Genomic DNA, 26,019 nt, shown 5'->3' with positions numbered 1-26,019 from the left:
AACATGGAGTTACTAAAAGTCAAAATAAAAACAAAGTTCTTGCACTGTAAAACATCACCCAAATGGTCCAAACCAATTATATATTTTCTTTCAGCACATCAGCTAACTGAAGTGTTTGGTGAACTTCTATTCAGCATTTATGATATGCCCTTAATTCATTCCATCATCTGTGCTTGTGGATGGAATGTGAATTCATTTCATGACTGGCTGAGACATTACTGCTCTTATTCTTACCTGTTCATTGTTTCTTCTCAAGGACCCCTTAAAACCCTTTGCTCCACCTTTGCTCTAGCTTCTAATTTCTTCTCTGTGGTTCTAGTGACAGGTATTTAGTTGCTCTCTTTCTGTCTTTCCTCTGCAGTTTCCTGTTTTGAAATGCACATACCCAAGCTCTTATTTCAGGGTTAACAGCAATGACCTCTGGAGCTAGATACTGTGGACATGACAGGTGCCCTCCATGAAAGTGAACTAGCAAGATATGCACCAAATAGCTGGCTCGGAGCCACAGAGAGCATCTGGAATGACCTTTGCCTGGAACCACAGCCTGCTTCTCAGCTCTTTAAAAGTGTCTCACTTTGTAGACTGCTGGGCAACTGGGTCATATACAAGTGAAAGTAAATAGTGATACACAAACCATCAACACCACAAGCTAACTGACTCAGTGTCAGTCTTGCTGACAGTGAAGGTCCTGCATAAAGAATAATAATCAGCTGCAACATCATCAAAATGATGGATTAACAAATTTGCTTAAAATGTTAGGTTACTTTGAAGACAGAAAGCAGGGGGACAGAGGGACTAATGATATGGGAAAACTCTTATAATGTTATGTTTTAAAAAGGCAGTCACACGAGTTCATGTTATATGCATAGAGAAATATGTAGAAAAATGCAACAAAATGTTAATCTTATAGTCAATATCTCGTGAGTGAAATTTAAGATGAATTTCATATTATTCTTTATGCCTTTCTATATTTCCACTATGTCTACATTGGCCATGTCTTCCTTTCACTGTTTGAGTAAAGTTTATTGGTATAGTTTACACAAAATAAAATTTACCTGTTTCAGGAATCTAATTTGGTAAGTGTTGACACAGTCATGTAACCACCACCACAATCAACTTACAGAACATTTCCACCTCCCCAAAAGTCTCCTTATGCCCTTTGTGATCTATCACTTCCTTACATCCCTAGCTCTGGCAACCCCTCATTTGATTTCTGATCTTATAATTTTTCTTTTTCCAGAAAAACATATAATTGGAATTATTCAATATGTAGCCTTTCTGTCTGACTTCTTTCATTGAGTAGAATGCTTTGGTGATTCATCCATGTTGTTGTATGTAGTTAATATCAGAAACCCACTCCTTTCATTGCTAAGCAATATATTCCATTGCAGGGATTCGCAAGAATGCGTTTATTCACTAGTTGGTGGACATTTGTTTTCACTTCTTTGGATATCATAAATAAAGCTATTAGAAACACTTGTGTACAAGTCTTTTTGTGTAAGCATGTCTTCATTTCTCCTGAGTAAATATCTAGGAGTGGGATTGTGGGGTCATATTGAAAGTACATGTTTAACTTTACAAGAAACTGCCAAATTGTTTTCCAAACTAGCTATACCATTTTGAGTTACCATCAGCAAATGTATAAAGGTACATCTTACTTTTGTAATCAGAAAAAGTTACCATTATTAAATATTTGGGGGATTGTGGTCATTATTACTATAAATATGTATTTCTGGTATGACCAAGTTGAGTACTTAGAGACCAAAGATAAAGTCCTTTATCTCATTATCTTGAGTACAGTGGAGACATCCTATAAGCTTTCATGCTTAAATGGGTTTTCTAGTTTCCAAGGTCATTCTCAAGTTTTGGAATTTAGAGTATTCTAAATTCCTTGTAGATGGGTAATCCTTTTACCTCAGAAGGCCTGGAATGTGGAGGGAATGAGGAAAATGGAGCAAAAATCTTTTTACTATTTGGTAACTATCAGATAATCCATTTATTAGAAGACATCTACAAAACTAAAAAAGCATTTTCTCCTAACCCATCTTATGACGGCATTGCTGTTGAATTACTATTCTTTGTTGTTTCTTAATGTTCAGTGTTAGGTTATAATTTTTTTTATGGTATCTAAGGCCAAAAAGAGTTCTATTTCAGAAAAATACATGAAAGTTACATTTAACCTGATACTATGCTCTACTTAGGCAATAGATTTTGTTCATTATATTTACAGGCTCCAGTATCCTTAATTACAGAAAAATGAGTTACTCTATATAGAAAGACTGTATATATATCTATAGCCAATTTTTAAAGAATCTGCATATAAAAATCAAGTTGACTTCAAACAGTTAGAAAATATAACTTGATCTTTAATGATTAGGAAGAATCCCATAGCATCTGAGAGTCACTGTTATAAAAATAAATTATAACTGCATAATGCTGTAAAAGGAAAATGAACAGCTGATAAAATTAAATATAACCATTTATTTGACATACAATGGAAATGGCATTAATTTAACAGATCTTTGATCGCTACTAACTTGTCTTAAAAAATCCATTTTTAATGTTATTATCATTTGCATTCTGGACAATTGGCATTTTATTGCTTTATAAAGTATGAGTCTACCAAATAAACATATAGAAAAATATTATCTAAGAAATGTGTGTGTCAGGCTGAACAGAGAGTACCTCGGCTAGGTGTACTAGAGATTTGCTAGTGGGTCTATGCTGCAGCTGTATTCTCCCTCAATATTTTGTAACCTGCTGAGTCATTACTAGCTTCCTCATGATTGTATGATTAACTCAAAGAAGTTTTTTTTTTTAAGGGTATGTAAATGAGACCTGTCAAATACCAGTCAAACCGAGAACACACATTTAACTTGGTTTTATGTGACAATTTACAATGTTATCCAATAAAATAAGTATCTATCACACAGCATGAGAGAAGCATTTTCTAACGAGTACTGTGAATTTTTTTCACCTGATCTTGAAGAGGAAAGCAGATTTTGTGTGTGTGTGTGTGTGTGTGTGTGTGTGTGAGGGCTTTTTAACATTCATTTCCACCAACCTACAGAATTTGGTTTTAAATATTTTGTTGTCATCTTTGTCAAATTCTTTTAGTTAAATCAGAAATGAATGGAAAAACAAAAGAACAAAAATATCATCAGTTTTCATGGCCATGCTACATTCTCCAGTACTCTATTATGGCCCTGGGTTGGCGGTGGCGGTGGGGGGAAGGGGGGAGGTGGAGGGAATCCCTAATCAAAGTTAAATTTGATCCAATAATTCTTTGAATGGGGTTAAAAGAGGTATTCCATTGTACATGACATTTTTACAAGCACATATTTCCAAAACTAATTTAACTATAACACTTTTTCTATTGAGCTATTTCCAATGCATCACAATACTCATGTAACTAGAGTGTTTTGGATTATTTTAAAATAACCGCTCAGATACTATTTAAAGTATTTGTTTCCATGAACACATCCAACTTAAGCAAGGTATTAAGAAGTTGTTCCCTTTGAACAACAACAACAAAAAATTGTCTGCTTAACTTTAAAATCTTTTCTTCTTGCATGGGATTAGGTAACAAAGAAATTAGCAAGCACTGACACAAAGCTCGGATTTAACAGACAAGAGTAAAGCCTGGAAGCATTTGGTTCTATCAGTCAGTATAAACATAGCAATAATCAGAAAGTATTAATCCCTCTTCTGGGTTATTCCAAATGGAGAGCACTATTTGCTCCAAAGAAACACACATCTGATTGCTAGGAAATAAAGCACAAAGACAACTAAATATATACCAGTTTCTTTCACCTATGACTTAAAAAAAAAAAATCCAGCTATTCTTAGGTCACATTGTATCATCAAATATCAGAGATATGAAGAAACTAAACTTTCAAATTTTTGATTATATATTTAATATATGATTTAGAAGTGTAGAATATATTTTATGCTGTTTGGAAAAAAAGTCAAGAGAAAACAGTTTTTTAAATGGTATTTGCCTAATTGATTCTTTTTTTAAAGGAAATGGCCAGGCCTTAAGCCAAAATAGCTACTACCAACAAGGCAAATAGTATATTTTAAAAATCTTCTATATCTATAGTTACATATAGTCAGTAGAGTATCTCAGTACCTACATTAAAAATTATACAACCTTTTTGGCGTCTACATGATTCTTAAAAGAGTCAACTATTAATAAGGTAGCTGGAAGACAACACCACAATTACTTCTAAAAGCTTTCATTTGTGAACAAAAATAGTCTTTATGAAATCCATCAGAATGTTCTGTGACAGTAGGAACAAAAACTTTTCTTTAGAAAGACTTCCTGATCATTAACATATGTATTTTAGTACCAATAAAATTGTTCTTGGCAATAGATTTATTGAGTAAAACGAAGTTTAGTAAAAATAAATTTCAAGCATTAATGCCGCAATGTTTATACGACAAAGCTATTTTAAATGCTTGTCTTTACATAGTACCCAGTTGAATGTGTGTGTGTGTTTTTTTTAAAATACATTCATATGTAATATTCTGATTTGTTTTCTTTTGAGCCAAAAACCTCAGAAGTAAGTTTAACTGTTTAGCCATTTTCCTTTAAATACTATATATTCTTGGCTAACATTTATAATCACAAAAGTCAATGACATTTTAAGAACTCATTTTCTGATTAAAACATTGAGATTTAACCCATCTTCATATCACAATATGTTTGAACTAGATCCCATATTATTCTAGTAATAGTAAAGACATAGCTAATATTCTCTAGGCCAGATTTTAAATAGAAAATAGTAAAATGAAATAAAGAACTTGCTTACTCAAACACTTTAAAAGCACTTTACAAAACCTTTCTAACTTGAAGATTGTTCAAGGAATACTTCAACACACAAAAATTCTCCACACATTACTAAATATTGTAGTTTAGTTTCAATTAGAGTGGTGGCACACAATTCTAATAGAAATGAGAATATGAGAATTTATTTGCACTGAGTCCATGCTGTGAGAGTTCATGGTTTTACTTTATGATGAAAAATCATCACTAATGAATATTTGAAAAACATAATTGTATACAGAAGATGGTAATTATTTGGAGCCTGAAAAAAAAGAACTATTAATTTTGGTGGATCACTTACGAGTCTAGCGCTTTATTCAAAGAAATGTAACAATCAATTTACATTTTGAATGATAAAGCCTTTTTTCTACAAGCCTTCATTTTTCAAGGAAAAATACAGAAAGAAAAAAAAATCAATATATAGAGTGGTTTAGTCCTGGAAAGGGCTTTCATAAGAGAAGCCTCAGTCAAGGTTGAAAGAGCAATTAATGCAGGCTCAAAAATCTGGGCCATTCGGATAGAGTTCGGTTAACATGTGGCAGAAGTAATCATCCACTTGTGAAAATGATTTTCGGTTCATTCTCAAACACCTTTCAGACACTCATGATCCCATTTAACTGACAACAATACAGGCTATCTGTGGGCACCATTGCATTTGAAGTGAAAACCAATAGGGACCAAATGCCCTCAGGCACTTTCAGTCATCCCTACAAGTTCTCTGCTGCTTGCATAAAAGGAATCTTCCTTTCACTACATTCTTTCTTTTATTTAACCCCACAAGATTAAGACTTTTTTGGGCGGGGCGGGGAGGCGGTGGTTGTTTCAACTAAGGATGAAAAAAGAAACTGATTTGAGACAACATTGGAACCCGGGCATTAAGAAACTTAGAAGTAAATACTTTCTGGTTGGTTATTATAGGACTTGAATTATTATGGGAAAGAGTAAAAGAGAGGTGGGGATGCACGGAAAGGATCCTCATCAAACAAAATTACATAACATTTGGGGAGAAATTATGACTAAAGAAAAACCAATAACTCCTATTGTCGAGCAAGAACTTAAAATGTATGTGCTATATAAACAGGAGATTCCTGAAAGCAAATGCATAAAACATAGAGTTCTTCACTTATATTAGGTATCACATGTTTTAGAATTGTCCCTCTTCCTTTTCCTGAGTTCTACCTTCTGTTAATTTCATCTCAGTTATATCCAAGTTAAGCCTCAGTTCTTATCAGTACAATAACTGTTTAAAACAGTTACAAACAGTTTAAGACAGTATAAAACTATACTAAAAATGTGCTTGCTATAGCAAAATCTAGAAAATGAATAAAGGCAAACTGCCCAGATAAGAAGACCATAAAACCCCATTCCATCCTCGGATAAGACATCAAGAATTGCTGATGTAGTTCTAGCTGATCATTCTTTTTTTTTCTCTCTCTCTTTTTGCGAAATAATTCATTTTATTTTATTTATTTTTGAGACAGAGTCTCACTCTGTTGCCCAGGCTGTATAGTACAGTGGTGTGATCTTGGCTCACTGCAACTTCCACTTCCCAGATTCAAGAGATTCTCATGCTTTAGCCTCTTGAGTAGCTGGGATGACAGACGTATGTCACCATGCCCAGCTAATTTTCGTATTTTTGGTAGAGACGGGGTTTCACCATGTTGCTCAGGCTGGTCTAGAACTCCTGAGCTCAAGTGATCTGCCTGCCTCAGCCTCCCAAAGTACTAGGATTACAGGTGTGAGCCACCGCATCTGGCCCTTTTATTTAAAAAATGTTTTACTGACATATATTTGTACATGTTTATGGGATACACGTGATATTTTGATACATGCATAAAATGTGTAATGGTAAAATCAGGATATTTAGGATCTCCATTACCTCAAACATTTATTTCTTTGTAGTGGGAACATTTCAAATCTTCTCTTCTAGCTATTTAAAAACATGCAATAAATTATTATTAACTATAGTCACCCTATTGTGCTATTAAACACTAGAACTTATGCCTTCTATGTGACTATATGTTTGAACACATTAACCAACCTCTCTCTTCAGCCCCATCCTCCCCGTCCCCCACCCCCAACACCCTTCCCAGCCTCTGGTAATTATCATTCTAACTTCTATCTCCACGGATCAACTTTTTTAGCTTTCACATGTGAGAACATGTGTCATCTGTCTTTCTATGCCTGGCTTGTTTCACTTTATATAATGAACCCCAGTTCCTCCCATGTGGCTGCAAATGACAAGATTTCATTCTTTTTTATGGCTACATAGTATTCCATTGTGTACATGTTCTCCATTTTCTTGATCCATTCATTTGTTGATGGATTTCATATGTTGGCTACTGAGGACAATGCTACGATAAACATGGAGGGGCAGGTATCCCTTTGATTCACTGATTTCTGTTTTTGTTTTTTGTTTTTTTTTAAATAAACAGACATTAGTGGGATTGTTGGATCACATGATAGTTCTACGTTTAGTTTTCTGAGAAACTTCCAAGCTGTTTTCCATAATGGCTGTACTAGTTTACATTCTTATATACAGTATATAAGAGTTCCCACTCTCTGTATCTTCTCCAGCATTTTACAATTGATCATTATTAAAGGGTATATTCTAATATAGACGTCAGTGTACTGTCACCTAGAAATAAAACAACTAGAAAATAATTAAGTAGTTCTACACAATGTAGTTTTCAATAAATATAAGCCAAACAACCCAACTAAATCAAACTGTGCAGATAAATATTTTATTCAAAGACAGGTTTCCTGATATTTTTCTTTGTTAACTGGTCACTGGCATTCTTTTACATCTCAATTAGCAGAAAAAAAGTACCTTGATAAATATTTTTAAGTGGTTCATGATCAGTGCTGATATTTATACGATTGTATAAATATGTTAGGTCTTTATTCCTTTTTATTTTTAAAAATTGACCAACAAATTGTATATATTTATGGTGTGCAACATGTTTTGAAATATGTGTACATTGTGAAATGGCTAAATGAAGTTAATTAATATATGCATCACCTCAATATATTCTAACACAGAAGGCATATTTCATAAAGCATGGTTTCATGTTTTTCCTCAATTTAAATACCCTTCAAAATTTTTGTCTATACATGCTTCACTGTTTGCTAAAAGTTAAAGAAATTAGTAGGCTTTCCAAGCTGATTATAAAATGTCTCAGAAGTAAATAAATGGGAAAAATATCCAAATAATTTACTGAGTAGCCCCCTCTACCCCAACCAGGCAAACTCGTAGGGAGGTCCATTCCTCCATCCTCTAGGAAGAAGACTGGGACTGTGAAAAATCTGAATGTCTCTGAGAGTAAGGCTATGTCACATTCCAAAGAAAATGACGTTTTGCATCTCTTGGCAAAAAGGCTCTGAGGCATCCAGCAATTAAAAAGAAATTATTTACTTACGTAATCCTAGATATTTTTGTGAGATACTCCATTAAGCTTTCCTTTCCCTGAGAAAGTAAGTAGTTTAGCAAGAAACAAAAGGTTTAGCAAAGGCTTTCATGTGTCAAACCATATCATGTTGACTAATAAAAATACATTCTCTTTTAGGGCGCACTACTCCTAAGGTATAACAAAATGATCAAATGTTATTTAACATTACATGTAATACAGGTAATCCTGAATTAACACAAATATGTTAGGCCTTCGTTTCCTTCTTTTGGAAATGTAGGTATCAGTCTCCCTTTTTCATATTCAGAATTTCAAGTGAAATATGTACATAAAATGTCCATTCTATAAACTACATACACTCTAACAAAATAATTAAGATGACAGTTTGAGATACAGTGTTTTCCACAGTGTGTGTCTTGGAACATCTGGATACAAGGAGGTACTCTGAAGAAAAATAATGCCAAATAAATGTGAGGAATACTCAGTTAAACAAAACTAAGCAAGTTCTGTATTTATTAAGAACTTCTAAGAGTCTGTAGCCAACATGTGCAAAGGTAGGGGAGAGTAGTGTATGTGGTATCTCCAAAAGTACAGAATGTTTTCCATAGAATATCTGTAACAGTCATGTTCTCTAGCACATACTTTGAGAAATTAACTGGACTAGATTACTGAGTCTTTAAGCAATAAAATTATATAACTGGGTTTTTACGTTCTGTTTGGAATTAACTAATATCCTAGTCATAATTAAAATACCATCTTCACTTCTAACATAGTTTTACTACGAATCTATAAAAATGTATGTTTGGGGCTGGGTGTGGTGGTTCACGCCTACAATCCCAGCACTTAGGAAGGCTAAGGTAGGTGGACTATTGAGCCAGGGGGCTTGAGACCAGCCTGGGCAACATAGCGAAAACCTCATCTCTACAAAAAAATGTAAAAAATTAGCCATGTGTCTGTGGTCCCAGCTGCTCAGGAGGCTGAGGTGAGGTGGAGGGATCATCTGAGCCTAGGGGGTACAGGCTGTGGTGAGCCAGGATAGTGCCACTGGACTCCAGCATGGGCAACACAGTGAGACCCTCTCTGAAAAAAAAAAAAATCTTTGAAAAGTTTTCTTTAAAATTTTGATCATAATCTCCATGGACTATGTTTGGTTCCTGAAAGGCCTCTTCTTCTAGTATGTTGCTCTCTGGTCTTGGCTATTGAGGATATTCTGAGAGAGCTCTGAAATTTAGTAAACAAACTATGTCCATCTTTACAGTAACATCTTCATGTAACTTATTTACAAAGGTACCTAAATTCCTCCTAACCCTCAGCATGTTTCACAGATTTCCCTTCCCAATAGCCTCTTCTATGGACACTATGTCACTTGAACTTCAACTTTATACTTTGTGACCAATCTTGTCTATAGTCAAGGAGGCTTGTGGAGTTCTGATTCAAGGCTGGAGGAACTGAGAAGTAAGATACACTTGCTGTTAATCCAGCTCTGATATCATTCCTTGGCTTCAGTGTCTCAGTCCCTGACCTGCTCCCTTGTGTTTAAATATAGTCATACATCGCTGAATGATGGGGGCCTTCTGAAAAATGCGTCATGAGGCAATTCTGTCTTTGTGAGAAGATAATAGAGTAGACTTACACAAACCCAGATGGTATAGCCTACTACATACCTAGGCGATATATACAGCCCATTACTCCTAGGCTACAAACATGTACAGCTTGTGACTGTAGGAACTGTAAAGGTAAGCATTTGTGTTTCTAAGCGTATCTAAACATAGAGAGGCTACAGTAAAAAAAAAAGTTACAATCTAATGGGATCACTGTCATATATGCCATCAGTCATTGACAAAATATCATCATGAACTGTGTGCCAGTAGTTGTTTTGATAAGCTGCCCAATATCCCAGGCTGAGGACACAGCTTTGCTCTTGTTCTTGCTAAACTTTCTCTGATACTCTGTGCTTGAATTCTTGACATATTAGTGGGTCATAGACATTTCTGCAGTTGCTCACATCTATAAACACTGTGTTGATATCCTTCGATACATTTATTTATTTGTTTGTTTATTTATTTCTGAGGCAGCGTCTCACTCTATTGCCCAGGCTGTAGTGCTATGGCATGATCTCGGCTCACTGCAACCTCCACCTCCTGGGTTCAAGTGATTTTCATGCCTCAGCCTCCCGAGTAGCTGGGATTACAGCCATGCACCACCATGCCCAGCTATTTTTTTATATTTTTAGTAGAGATGGGGTTTCGCCATATTGGCCAGGCTGGTCTCCAACTCCTGGCCTCAGGTGATCTGCACACATCGGTCTCCTAAAGTGCTGGGATTACAGGCATGGGCCATCCCGCCTGGTCTCCTTTGATACTGTATTATCTTACTTTGACACCAAGAACTCCTTTGTACAAATACTGTCTGGGTTCTCACTGCTCTTCCAACTGTTCACATGTAGTCTGTTTCACCCCATTTGTCCCAAACATTGTACAATTTTATCCATTTCCAACACTTATTTTTAAATTCATTTAGTTCTTGAGTCTCACACTTCCCATTTATTACCGTCCTCTTAGCTCAACTATCATTTTCTCAGAGAAGAACTTTCTGCATTGCTAATTAGGTCATATTCCCTTATTATACAAACTAGGTGGCATGTACACATTTCTTCTACAAAATTATGCCAGCAGATTGTTTGACTAATGTTTACTCCCCACACAAGACTGCAAACTCCATGAGGGCAAGGGCCATATAGTCTGTGACTCACCACTCTATTCTCATTGCCTAGCACTGTTCCTTCATATGGCAGACACTCCATAAACATTTTTGGAATGACTAAATGATTTTTTCTAGTTTGTCATTAGGAGCAATTGTAATAAAACTATAATAAAGGAAGTAAATATTTTGCAAAAATTATACAACATATATCAACAATTTTAAAAAGTCTTGGATAGCCTTTGGATTTTCGATAAATTTGGTATTTTTATATTTATTTGGATCAAGAGTATTCAAATAATTTTAGCAGCAGAATATTACCCTGAATTTTAACTTAATGTGAATGATGAAAACGTTAAGGAAGCATGGAGCAGCTGCTGTGAAAACAGGCTTGGAGGTTCAGGACTCTAGTGCACCTTAAGCCCCTTTATGCTGAAAAGGGACTCCCAGGGCTCTTCAACCACTGCTGAAAATGGCTTCAATCTCACAGCATCACAAGGATCTTTCAGTCAAAATGGAACAGAATATATATTATATGTCTAAAGATCTAAAAATGCTACCAGATTTCTAACTCTCACTAATATGCTAAAAAAAATAAAGTCTGATATTGACACTATTGGAATCTCTGAGGAGGCCAAGTAATTCAGTACCTCTTTTCTTTGCCCGAGTTCTGAACAAATTGACTTAAAAGAGTAGACAGAGTACAAAACATCACCTTGAATACCGGTAAAGATAACATTGAATAGTGTGTGTGTGTGTTTTTCCTGCAAGTGGTGGGCTTCCTTATGTGGTTCAGTATTATTATGACACGTATTTTCCCCAGCCCAGTCACAGACAGTGCTAAGAGGACAGGCCGTTCCATGAGAAGATCCTGCCCTCAACAGGCTTGTGCAGAATGAACAGAGATCGTTCATTACGGTAATGAATATCCCTCACATGGAAGCAAGTATTGGGAATACAGAATAAACGTTTCCCCCAAAACAGAGAGAGAAGGGTGAAAATAATGAGAGAGACAGACAAACAGAGAAAGAAAGAGAACATGAATGATTCCCTAAATGGCTAAGTGCCAGGTATAAGATTCACTTTTCTCATTTGTAAAACAAGAATAGCAATATTAGCCCCCTGACTATAATAGATGGGTCATTACAAAAATCTGCTGGAATGATGTATATAAAGGGGCCTTTTAAACTATAAAGCACAATGTAAATGAAGGCATTAGTAGTAGTGGTGGTGGTGGTGGTGGTGGTGGTAGTAGTAAGTAGAACAGAAAATATTTCAACTTAACTTGTTTGAAAGTCTCTTTGGGGTGTGGGGATGGTAATAAACTTTTCAGCTTCGTCCCATTTAAGGAGAAAAGCTTTCCAGGAATGGGGCAAAAATGTAAGTATATCTTTTTCCAAAATGAAGAATACTTACAATGTCACACATTACAACAACAAAAACTAGCTCTTCATATTCATTAGATAAAAGCAATGTTTCTACAGAATACCTGTATTATGTTCCAAGCTACTGAATTTCTTAAATTCTTAAGAAATTGCTACTTATTGACCAACTATCAAATTCTAGACTACTACAAAAACTATAACATTCAGCTTCTCTCTCATATATCTTTATTTATTTAGAGGAAAATGAAAAAGTAAAGCCAGTAGTAATGAAGAATCCACGTGCAATAAGGATGGACTATATAGGGCTAGATTTGTATAATGTTTCTTTCCCTTTTTAACTTAAAGCTTAAGAATTCCATTTATTTATTTGCTGACAAAACTATATTCACAGTGCTTTTGCTTACGAATGTAGGACACATAAAAATGAAACCAAGATAGTAGGAAAAATAGCTTTTGACATTTACACAACATATTCCAAATTTCAAGTTTCAGATATTTTTTGTTAAAACTGACCTTGTGATAGCTTTGATTATTCATAAACTACTAAACATTAAAGTTTTTCTGTATTAATTTGATAAAGTTTCTTGACAAGTTTGATATGTCCAAAATGAACTACCATTTCACCTCCTTTCAACCTTCTCTTTTTACATTTTTGAAAAAGAAAATGTGTAGAAGATTACTTAATTCTACTTAAATAAGGGCCACTTTTATTATTAATACCAAAATTTTCTATTTTACGACAATTATTTTCTATTTGGGGGAATGTTTGCGCCATCTACTGGACGTATACAGATTATTACTTTTGCCTAACAAGAATTACAATGCCATGTCCGATGGTACTTGTGAAGTTGTTTCTTATAAAGAACTCCAGAACAAAATCTGCTCCTTTTCTTTCTTTTTTCTTAAGGCATGTTTCAGCACAGGAAATCAGTACCTTCCCACCCCAAAAAAGCAACACTAAGATATATTAGTTCAAATAAGTAAATATTGCATTTTAATGGAATCATTTAATGGAATCATTTCACAGAGTCATACATTCACAGGAATACAAATGAAAGAGGCAGAAAAACACATTTGGAGTAAAAGAAATAAGTAAGGCATTTATTTCACTGAAAAAAGTATACCCATCCCTAATTTTAAAACTATTATAAGCAGAAATCCTTCTCCTATTTGATATAAAACTAGGGATAAAGACTAGAAATCTGTTACATGAACTTGTAGAGGAACACTACTACTTAACAGAAAAGAATAAAAGAGTTAAAGCCAGTCTGGTGGTGTCTCTGGATTTTTTTTTTTAATAAGTAATAACCATTAAATGGAATAGGGGGAAAATCAGCCCTTGGAAGGAAATGACTTTTAAATATATTTTTCCTCCCTCTCTTTTGGATGGCACCATCTAAACAGCGTAATTGAAAAGAAACATAAGATCTATTCTGTTTCAGTTAAGAAGGTATGTTATTTTTCCACAGGAAAATAAAATGTGGATCCTGCTTGAAGATCTGTGCCAAAATTAAATTCCTGGGTATGAGGATTGATTCAATTGCTGGCACATTTATATCCGATTTTCAGGGAGATACATAAATAATTGGAAAGTTAACAAGAATTGCACTATAATGTTAATAGACTAGAATCCAAATAATCTTTAACTCTTCAGAGGTTTTTCTTTTTTATTTTCTTCCTTTGATCTACAATTAGAAAATTGGCAAGAAAAACTTACTTTAGACACTATAAGACATATTTTGGAATTAGTGCTATTCAGTGATAACTGACTCAATATTTACTTTGGGCAGTTTAGAACAGAAGATATCCTCATACTTAATACAAAAATAATGTAGAAGATGTTATAAAATGTAAAGATAAATTACCATGGGAGTTCCTACAAGAGAGACTTTCAGACAGATGAAAACAGGTGAGTAAATGATCCTTATTAATATAAAAAAATAATTTGTGAACTCTAAAAAGCACAAAATTTTAACAAATTTCAATACAGTTTTCAACAATAAGTTTTGAAATAAGAAAAGGTTTCCAGTTAGGCTTAAGTTAGCTTTTTTTTTTTTTCATTAGCATTCAAGAAAATTAAGCTTTACTCTATCTGAAAGTAAAAACAAATTTTAAAAAGTGAGTAAAATGAGACTATGTTACATTATAAAATATTCTATGCCATAGTATACTCTACTCATGTTGTTAAAATAACTATCCCCACTGCATTTTATCACCATCATTTTCCTTATGACAACTTACCTTTTAAAATACAAATTTTCTATATTCCAAGTATTGTGCTTTATGTTTTACATACCTCAGTTAATACAACAATCTTAGAAGGTAGGTTCAATTATCGCTACAGACAACAGTTAGTTATAACCAACTTCTGATACTTTTAATACTACGAAGACTGTGCTAAAAACTACACATAACTATTAACACACATTATTCATTAAATATTTATACTTTCCGACTTTGCTACAAGATTCATTTCAGCATTCTATTTAATTTTGAAGCAATGGCCTCCAGCTACTATATACATAAAATTGTCTTCAAGTAATATTTTTACCTCTTTTATACGGAGGAGATGGTCTTGATCTCAGAACAAGATCAAGACCATTCCTTGCATTCTGGGGAGAGGGACCTCCTGTGCCAGATGCTGGATTGATTGTGAATGGGAAAGTGTTCACATGTATAGAATGTCATCCCTGGTGGGTGTAAGATAGGAATCTTCATTGAGAAAAAACCACCAACAACTAAGAGTTAAGTAGTAGGAAACCCTCACTGAGGTGCAATTTGAAGTCAGCAATCTTGAGAGGGCATGCAGTGTCACATTGCAGTAGAGAAACAGCTCAGAATCCAGCAGTGACAACAAGCTGTACTGGTAGTTTCTTATATTCTTTGTGATTACTTTCTCATTTGTTGTCCCTTAGCATAAAGACTTTCAGAAGCTCTACACTGCTTTAACTGCACAGAGCATCAAAGGAAAGAGTGTCCACAATGGAAGAGAAAGAAGAGGTGAAGTTAGGATATTTCTGAGGTCCAGCATAGTATTACGGAAAGGATGTGAGAATCCCCCGAGGAGGGGAACCCTCAGAATTCAAGTTCCAGCCTCACAGTCTAGTCATCTACACCTGCAAGATTCTCCTTCCTAAAACCAGAAGTTTGAAGTTCTTCTCTTAAGGGCAGCAGTATTCTCTTTTAGTTGTTCCCACTAACTCTTAATTACCTACTTCTTAAAAAGAGAATGAGTAGAGTTCCTATACTAATATTATACTTACAGATAATAATTCTAAAACTGGCCTCAGTTGAGTCTCAGTCAGTTTTTTCTAATTGTAAATGGAGGTAATGATTGGTTTCCTAATTGCTTCAAAGAATTGTCCAGAGGATCAAATGACCCAATATATGTATTATCCCTTGTAATAAGCATAAAGATACTACAGAGATATTTTTAAAAATACTGTTAGCAGGCTGGGCGCAGTGGCTCATGCCTGTAGTCTCAGCACTTTGGGAGGCTGAGGTGGGTGAATCACAAGGTCAGGAGTTCAAGACCAGCCTGGCCAACATAGTGAACCCCCATCTCTACTAAAAATACAAAAATTAGCTGGGCGTGGTAGCGGGTGCCTGTAATCCCAGCTGCTTGGGAGGCTGAGGCAGGAGAATCGCCTGAGTCTGGGAGGCAGAGGTTGCAGTGAGCCGAGATTGCACCATTGCACTCCAGCCTGGGTGACTAAGCAAGACTCCGTCTCAAAACAAAACAAACAAAAAATACTGTTAGTATTTGACATCTAGGCTATGCCCCTGACATCATTGCAAAAAGTTAGATTTGGGAAATTCTATCGATTGGCTGATTTTTCTACATAATACAACAAATGATTTATCTCAAATTGTTCCTTTTTGAGGAGGAGATAAAAATGACCGTTCAACTAACTACTCTGATACTCTGACTCATATGGACACAGTTGCACAATCATGGGCAAAAAAAATTACCTTAAGTCTTCAGACTCATTTATTTATCTATTGCTAATGTAGGTAACTTTCCTAAGAAACACATTCTCCACAATATTCCAAACATACTGATAAGCTAATTGCTAACTCAATTTTTAAAGATTCGGAAATAAAAAAAGTATTTCCAACTGTACATATTCTAATTCAAATGTTAATAAGCAACAAAATCTTACATGGAGAGCTTGTGAATATACAGACTGCCACCCCCTCCCCCACTCTCCCCTAACCCCACAACCTCCCAGAGTTCCAGATTGACAGATCAGGCCTGAGAATTTGCATGTTCAAGTTCTTAGGTGACGCTGACGCTGCTGGCCTGGTATCCAGTGTCCACACTTTTGAGAACTGCTGTTTTAATCTGTACCTATTCTGAAACTTAAACAAAAATGAATAAAAGCTAACCATCTCTGTATATTTAAAAAGTATTTTATCTAAAAGTATACAGTTATATTTCCCAAGAGTACAACAAACAATTTTAATGGAAATAAACCAAAATAACATTTTTCTTGTTTGCTTTTTAAATTTGATCATAGTGCCCCCAAGTGGATAAAAACATTACTTACAAAAAAGGAACACTAAACAATTTTCACTGGGATAGGGTTATGCGAATTTATCTTTTTATTTGTCAGAATGTCCAACCTAGTGCTTTGCCCATAACATATTCAGTAACAGGGTTAATAAATAAATTCCTCTCACTCCACCCCCATTTTGAGAAAGGCCTATCACTCTTGCCCTCTAGAGATGTGGGGCTAAGTAACCCCCACATCTCTTTCAGCTCTTAAATTCCTACATATCTAATATGTAGGATACTGGTAGTTGTCTATTTGCTCCAGATGCTAGAGAAGTTCTTTGAAAGAAAATCAATTTTTCTTTCTAGATATAACCAATAGTATCTTTATTAATATGTAAAAATTATTGATAATAAAAAGCAGGGGTCAAAAAAACAGCTTGGAGCTTAAAGGCTTGATATTGACTAAATCTCTTTCCAATAATTAATAATTGTCTTACCTGAATGTATATAACTCTCTACCTAGCTCCCTGCCACCAACTAGCATTTTTATATTCATTTCTTTATTTTGTCATTCTTTTAATTTCAGAAAATACTCTTCTATTTTAAATGTACACCCATGGTCTTAAATTTTGGTAACCACTCAAATCAACAAACTCACACTGCTTAACAGAAGGATAGAAATTCAAAGAGTAGAATCACACATTTTGGTGGCACCAAGCAGTGGCCCTGGAAAATACTATAATGGGGCTAATGAATGCATTTACCTTTTTGCGTTTCCCTTAGCTTCCTTAAGCACATGTATTTCTCATACGAAACATCCAGAAAAGTCTCATGTTATTTTATGCCAATTAACAAATTGCTAACATGTCATGTTAATAAACAATTGACCTAAGTAGAAGAGCTAATTACATGGAGTAAGATAATTAAACGATTCTCAATATGTAATCAAAAATTATGGCTGGAAGTGTTTCACAATGTTGTCTTTTTGTTTTCAAGTATCTGTCTATCTGCAAAATTCTAATCAGTGTATCCATATGTATAAAAGACAGATCCAGTGCAGATGTTAATTTGTTGCATGATAGAAATCAGGTGTTCAATTACAAATAATGGGGTGTATGAGAGAACGTCCAAGATTTCCATTTAGCCGAACACATGCATCTCTGCTGGCAAATGATTGCAAAGCATTCATATTGGAATTAGCTACTAACATGCACCCGAGGCACATCACATTCAACTCCTTTATTATACTCATTATATAATATTCACATCTCCAGCTCTGTATATTACCTAATTTGCTAGTGATTTAGAAGTTTGAACATTCGCTGATCTGAATTCTATTTATTGTACCTGAATTCTTTTAAAAGGATGATTTTGATTTTTATCTAAACTCTAGAGGACTTTAACATGAGGGATTTTGTTCCCTAATCTTACATTTAAACAATCATAATCATTTGCTTTTGTAGTAAGGTAAATTCCTTGAACTGCTATAATCAGTTCAAAATAGGCTAACCTTTTAACATACCAAGTCTATTTCAACAACGCCTCCCAACATAGTCTCTAAGTGATATTTCAGCAAAGTAACTAAACAGAGGAGAGCAAATACATTTACTAGGCTAAAAGATATTATGCAGATTTGTTTTTCCTATAATTCACTACAAAGTCACAGGCTTAAGACATAGTTATAAACTGAGATATTCACCATGCCAAACTTACAAACTGATACAATTCTGAGATGAGAAATAAATGTCAGACTGATGATGAATTTTATGTCCTAAATCAAAACCCTAATATTTAGAGTTTGCAAATTATTGAGTACATAATAGGCCAGGCCTCAGATAGCCACAGAAGAGATAATAGATTTGATTTGATGGCCGATTAGCAGCAATGTACATCATTGGAAATGTCATTTTTTTTTTTTTTTTTTTTTTTTTTTGAGACGGAGTCTCGCTCTGTCGCCCAGGCTGGAGTGCGGTGGCCAGATCTCAGCTCATTGCAAGCTCCGCCTCCCAGGTTTACGCCATTCTCCTGCCTCAGCCTCCCGAGTAGCTGGGACTACAGGTGCCAGCCACCTCGCCCGCCTAGATTTTTGTATTTTTTTAGTAGAGACGGAGTTTCACCGTGTTCGCCAGGATGGTCTCGATCTCCTGACCTCGTGATCCGCCCGTCTCAGCCTCCCAAAGTGCTGGGATTACAGGCTTGAGCCACCGCGCCCGGCCATCATTATTCTTAATAAATGACATGAAGAAAGATTTAAACAAGAAAAAGTACGTTTTTTATTCCTTTCATTCTCTTATTTCAGTGAAATCAATTTCAAAATATGTGACTCTCCAAGGTTCCTTAGCCATTAAGAAAAGAAATAAATACTGTGTCTGAGTATGTGGCAATTAGCAGAGCCTCTAAATTATTCAAAAGTAGTAATGCAGAGGGATGTTTCTATAAACCAAAAAATAAAAAATGGTGACCTCATGGACCAAATCTGGCTTGCCAATGTGCTTTGAAAGTTGAGCATTTTAAAATATATTTTGAAATCCCTTTTGCAGGACATGATCTTTTGATTCCTATAATCCTGATACTACCAGTCCTCATTACTTATAACCTAATCACTTCACACAAGTATTTGGGTTACCTGGCCTCTGGTGGTACTTGAGTATCATGAACTGACAGTGATCACTTCAGGAGAAAAGTATTTTGTATTAGTAGGTGGTGTTGCCTAGCAGTTTAGAGAACAAGCTCTGGAATCAGACAAATGAGTTCAAATCATGGTCACGTATTAGCTAAATGACTTTGGGCAAATTTCTTAACCTCCTTATGCCTTAGTGATCTTGTAAACTGGCTTCATCATACCTGTCACATAGTGTTGTAAGAACTAAATAAGAATGTTATTTAATGTGATCGATTCTTCAGATGCACTTAATCTACTATATTTGGATGTCAGAGATGTAAGAGGTCATATGTTTGGATCAGCTTGCTAATTAGAGTAATAGCTGAGTACTCTAAAAAGGTAACAGTATACCAGATAATAAATATGTTTTATTTTTAAAAAGTCTGTTAAAGAACCTTTCCAGTATGTTTACAAGACTTTTACAGAAAAGTCATAATTCTCAGAATTATTCTATTGATATTGACCACACATTCCTGTAAGAACTAGTAGAGAATATTGCTGTATCATTGATGAAAACACATATATATTTGAATTGTTGATAATAACTCCATGACAAATAGATCTTGTTTTAAAGGCTAATGGCAAGAGTTGTAGACTGATGGATGATACACTGAGCCCCACATCAGTGAAAGTGACTCATGTCTCTTGGGACCTTTTAAAACTTTTACAAAAATTCCACCGCAAGTCTTACTCCCACGTTTTCCAATAATACTTTATCAAGCATTTGATAAAGTGAGGATAAAGAAGGACAACAAGACCTTACTGGAAACCCTAGACTATTAGCACCAGATCTACCCAACTGAACTAAGTGGCTGCTGTGAGACAGTCCTAAACTAGATCTGCCTACTGGGAACAGAGACAGAACCTGTGGCATGACAAGGCATCCTCATAGAAATTGCCTTTTGTAATTGGGTTTCTCCAAACCTAAATTTTATAATGTAAATTTATCTCCACAGAATGAAGCAAAACAAAGCAATATTAGACAAATGATATCCTTTTGCTTTTAAGAAAAATGAATAGTTGTAGAATAGTTATAAATTATAGTTACTGAGTAAATAACAGACTAGAAAAATAGAGGTATTTAAGATTATTTATTAGGGACTTGTTCATTGTAAAACAGTGTGCTAGGAATTAAAATGAGGAATTAAAGATGAAAATGACACAAATCATTGCCACAGGACACTTAGGAGTAAGAGAGCTAAGAAAGATATCTTCAGATATAATTAAAAATATATAGTACAAAGTGCTATAGGATTCTGAATATGAAAATATGTTTTGTATCAATTGAGCCAATAAAAGATCAAGGTTACTTCCTACTTTGAGTAGAAATTACATCTGTGAGGATCAATAAGATGAAAAAGTACCAAACCCATTGCATTTCTAAACTAGAAGGTTAACGCTTAATGGGGGGAGAAAAAATAAGCACACAATCCGGCGAGACACCGTTGACTGATGAGGGTCAGTAACCAGAGTCTGAAATTTCTACACAGGTGGGTCTTATGGAAAACAGTATTTTTATATGAATGAGATGTCAGGGAAAAAGAAGAACCTAGAGGATTCTTTAAGCAGTTGAACTTGCATAGCACTTTAAGATTCAGAAAACCTCAACTCTCACATCAGAGGTCTCGAAGGGTGCTAATGAAGATTAAGGGAAAGGGGGCCTAAGCTCTCAAGCTACCTTGGTCAGACTTGGTCACCACTGGTCAAAACAATTCATTGATGAGAGTAATGAAAAGCCTGAATGAATGAGATTAAGGGAAGCTGATATCTGAAAATACCACGTTTTCACTTATAAACGGGAGATAAATGATGAGAATACATGGGCACATAGACGGGAACAACACATACTAGGGCTTTTCTGAGGGTGGAGAATGGGAGGAGGGAAGAAAATCAGGAAAAACAACTAGTTATTAGGCTTAATATCTAGATGATAAAATAATCTGTACAACAAACCTCCATGACAAAAATTTTACCTATGTAACAAACCTACACTTGTACTCTAATCTTAAAAGTTAAAAAAAAAAAAGACTTTCAAGAAGCCATATATACAACTATTTATCAAAGAAGTATATTTACAACTATCTGTCCTAGGTTGTTTAGACAAGTATCTATGAATGGTAATACAAGCAAAAATTAAAAAAAAAAAAAAAAGATTATGCTCCAGAGAAAACAGAAGCACCACATAACAGAGGAAAAATTCTAAAAGAAAATTATAAAGTGTAATGCTATGTTGAAGAAGAAACATTCTTTCTTATGTTAATAGAGAATAAAATTAAAGATAAAACTAGGTGAAAATTTTACACAAAAAACTTAATATAAGCAGAAAAAACGCTCTTTTGAGGTGAAACAACTGCAAAAGAATTGGGGAAAAAACCGTTTACTTGAGTAATAAAATAAACCAAAAACAAAAATTTCATATTTAAAACTCAAGGCTATTGGGATATAAGAAATACAGGGAAAAATAAGCTGAATTATTCAACCAAAGGATTTGGAAAAAACACAACCCAACAATCCTAGGGAAACAGAAGAAAAGAAATAATGAAGATTTGGGAGGAAATTAATGGAACTAAGATTTTTTAAGAGAGAGGAAATTAATACACATGTATTGGTGCTTGAAAAGATTAGTATTGGAGACAAAATTCTGCAGGAATAATAGAAATTAAACAGAATATTTGAAGTGAGAAAAATGAAATAAAAAAGAATTTATAAAAGGATAGATAAAACACATCAGAAGATTTTAAATATTAAAATATTAATAGCTAAATCTAAGAATAATCTGGAAAAAAATGATACTTTCCAAAGGAAAAATTGATGTAAAATGCAAAAATGTAGACCGACCAAGAATTACTAAAAAACTTGAAATAGCCACCAAAGGTGGCTTCCCCTTATCTCCAATCCAAGTTTCCAATCTAGACATTATTAAAAATACGTTTCTAACAAACTCCCAATGACTGAAAAATCCCGCTTATACAAAAGTTTCAGTAAAAAAAGAAAAAAAAAAAGAGAAACAAAGGGAAAAAGAGAATGCGAAAAAATTACTGTCCAACTGATTTAAAGAGGTTAATATGCCTTTGATTCCTAGACTGAAAATCCTTTCAGAACAGTGAAGAAAAAAAATTATATACCAATGTAACTTATAAGCTGAGATGTGAAATTTGGCAGTGGGGGTGAATATAAACACAAAAGAGGCAGCTTAACTAGCCTTTTTTTTTTTTTTTAAAGAACATTTACCTTAATTCATTAGCAGTCAGATAAACTGAAGGGTATTATTTAAATTTTATTTAATTTTAAAAAATTCTCATAACATTTAAATAAAAAATTGTTTTCCATGAATGTAAGGATAGTTTAACATAAAAAAAAAATCCCCACCAATATAAATTACTCTACTGATAGTTCAAGGAGAAAAATATCATTGCTTCCCCTTATCAGAAAAACAACAATTAGAAAGGTCAGTAAAACCTATTTTGGGTAAGGAGATAGGAAAGTAGCACTGTAAGTAGGAACAGATAATCTGGAAAGCAATCTTGAAATACTTAGTGAAATTAAGAATCTGTATGCCTCATTCCTGGCTATACATAGTGGAGAAATTCTTACCACAGGACCGTGAGTGGACATGATCAAGGACAACTACTGGAACACTATTTATAATGATGGGAGTTGGAGACAATTCAGGTGTTTATCATTAGAGGATCAAATAGGTAAAATGTAGTAGACACTGTCGTATGCCAGGTAGTAAAAGAAGCAGTGACCTAAAGGAATATATAACAATGAACATTGGTCTTAAATATTGGATGTTTAATGAAAAAAAAAATTTATAGCACAAAACATCTACATTTAACACACACACACACACACACACACAAAACACACTACACATTTTACAGGGATAAACAACATCCATGGCTATATTAACCAATATAGAGTGGATACTGCTATGATTTGAATATGTCTCCCAAAGTTCATGTGTCAGACACTTAAAACCCAAATGCAACAGTGTTGAGAAGTAGGACCTTTAAGATCACGAAGGACTCCGCCCTCACAAATGGATAATGCCATTATTATGGCAGTGAGATCCTGATGAAATGATGAATTCAGTCCTCCTCTCTCTTTGACCCATGTGATGCCTTTCACCATATTTTAATACAGCAAGAAGACCTTCCCCAGATGCTGGCCCCTTAATCTTGGACTTCCCAGCTTGTAAAACTGTGAGCCAAATAAATTTCTGTTCATTATAAACTACCCAGTCTGTGGCATTCCATTAGAGCAACACATAATGGACTAAGACAGGTACCTATGTGGGCAGGAGCGAAATAAGAGATGGGATCAGAAATGAAATATTTAAGTAAAACAAAAAAGGGGCTGGTGATGATGAGTCATTAAAAGAGAAATATCAGTATTCAATGCTCTGTGCTCCAAATCTCGAAAAAACAAAAAGGCAAGCAAGTTAAATCCATCAACAGCCTTTGTAACAAATGTAATTGTATACCAGTTATACAGGGAAAAAAGTGAGTATTTAAAGTGTTGTAAACATAAACCTTATAATTATTAAGCCGAGTATAAGGCATGACTTTAATTTTATGCAATAACCATATGAAGAAAAACATTTTTTCATCCTTTTCATTTTCCTAATGTGTCCTTAATCTTCATAAAACTTCAACTGATGATTTTAGGTAACTACATGTTCAAAATGTTTCAAGTCACATTTTATATTTAATGTATTTACTTTTTTGTGTTAAGTTTACTGTTTCAGCTCAAGTACATGTCATTTTCAGTTAATTTATTTTAGCTGAGTATTTGAGATTTAGTCTAGAATTTTAAAAGTCCACTGAATCATGACTACATTTACAAGTTTCCATGTGGTATCAACAGAATTTATAATTCATATATGACATTATACTCATGTTGGCATCACTTACAAAAGATTTTCCCTTGAACTGTAATGAATGCTAAAACTAAAAAATTTAAAAACCCAATGCCCCAGAAACATGAAAGCAATTTAGGACTTTAACTATTATAGTAATTTAAAAGGAATACTAAGTTTTAAAATACTGTGAATTCCAGTTTTCAGATGAATAATCCAATAAAAAATTAAATTGTATCAAATTAAAGAAACATTTAAAGTTTTATGATTGTTAACCTTTCTTAACCACAGATAATTTTAACAAAGTGTGTTGTGGGTATGCTCCTAAATTGAAACTAAATTTATATCTCGGCTTTTATAAATATTCAAACTAATTATTTCAGAATGAATGTAGAATGACACTTTAATTAGTAATGTATCTCCTGGCAATTAAAATTCTCTTGCTTCTCTCAGCAATTAAAACGGCAAGGCATATTATTAAGGTCCCACAATTCTTCATATCTCTTCCTGACAATTACCACGGGAAACATTAAAGACAAGATTGTAGTTACAATCCATTCACTGAATATTTGGTAGCAGGATAAACACTTTCTCCTTTCTTCTCCTTGTCTAGTAATTTTTCATTTCACTCATAATACCTATGAATCATTAATGCAATTTGTGCTCTGTATCACAAAGTTCCATTTTTCATTTTATATGACTTATAAAAACCAATTGGTTTTATAGAAATGTAAGTTATAGCAATGATTTTAATTAAGAAATCATTTTAACCCATTAATTCATTATATAACTTTTACAGTCCGAACACTATAAATACATAGAGAGTACTTAATGCTGGCAGAAAATGTCAGTGCTGGAAGTAGAACATGTCTAAAATTACTGTAAATTGAGTATGTTAATATAACAAAGATACACACACACAGAAACAAAAATATGTGCACCAAATAGTTGATCCTGTGGTTCAGAATGAAACAGAAAAAGCAGCACTTTTAACTTTCATATACCTAAGAATATTTTTTAAAGTGGTATTATGATGTTTTTTTTTTTTTTTTTGAGATGGAGTCTCACTCTGTTGCCCAGGCTGGAGTGCAATGGTGTGATCTCGGCTCACTGCAACCTCCACCTCCTGGGTTCAAGTGATTTTCCTGCCTTAGCCTCCCTAGTAGCTAGGATTACAGGTGCCCACCACCTGTACAACCAGCTATCTTTTTTTGTATTTTTAGCAGAGATGGGGTTTCACCATGTTGGTCAGGATGGTCTTGAACTCCTGGCCTCATGTGATCCACCCGCCTCGGTCTCCCAAAGTGCTGGGATTACAGGCATGTGCCATCGTGCCCAGCCAATTTTTGTTCTTTTTAAACACTTCTCTTATAATTCCATTTTTCTATAATGAATATATATATAAAACTATTGCAACAGAAGAATATCTCAAGGTTACACATGGAAAATATCATATATGTAATAATATAGTAGCATAAAATCAAATCTTGTCATTTATTTGTAAATCATAAATTATCTATTGTGTAATGATAACAGCTAAAATGGACTGTTAACAATGTGCCAGGCAATGTTTTAGTCACTTTAGTGATATTAGTTCATTTAATCCTTACAGCATCCTTTTGAAATCGGTGATTGTCATATTCAATTTTACAGAGGAAGAAGGGAGGCACAAGGAGGT

General features: G+C 34.3%; 1 protein-coding gene and 1 long non-coding RNA gene across 12 annotated transcripts in view; one reads left to right on the top strand and one right to left on the bottom strand.

The window, feature by feature from the left end:
- Positions 1-26,019, bottom strand: part of LOC105475142 (calcium dependent secretion activator 2) — a 564,483-nt gene that overhangs the window by 210,991 nt on the left and 327,473 nt on the right. The gene's annotated exons all lie outside the window — the stretch shown is intronic.
- Positions 11,787-15,360, top strand: LOC105475128 (uncharacterized). Of its 2 annotated transcripts, none has more exons than XR_003016579.2 (3): positions 11,787-11,853; positions 14,111-14,229; positions 15,236-15,360. It is a non-coding gene; the product is annotated as an uncharacterized lncRNA (long non-coding RNA). The 2 variants fall into 2 exon arrangements; XR_983153.3 differs by lacking the exon at positions 11,787-11,853 and adding an exon at positions 11,887-12,005.

Source organism: Macaca nemestrina, chromosome 4 (assembly GCF_043159975.1).
Source record: "Macaca nemestrina isolate mMacNem1 chromosome 4, mMacNem.hap1, whole genome shotgun sequence".
Lineage (NCBI taxonomy): Eukaryota > Metazoa > Chordata > Mammalia > Primates > Cercopithecidae > Macaca > Macaca nemestrina.
The sequence above is the reverse complement of the archived record's forward strand: the minus strand, read 5'-3'. Positions and strand labels throughout refer to the sequence as shown.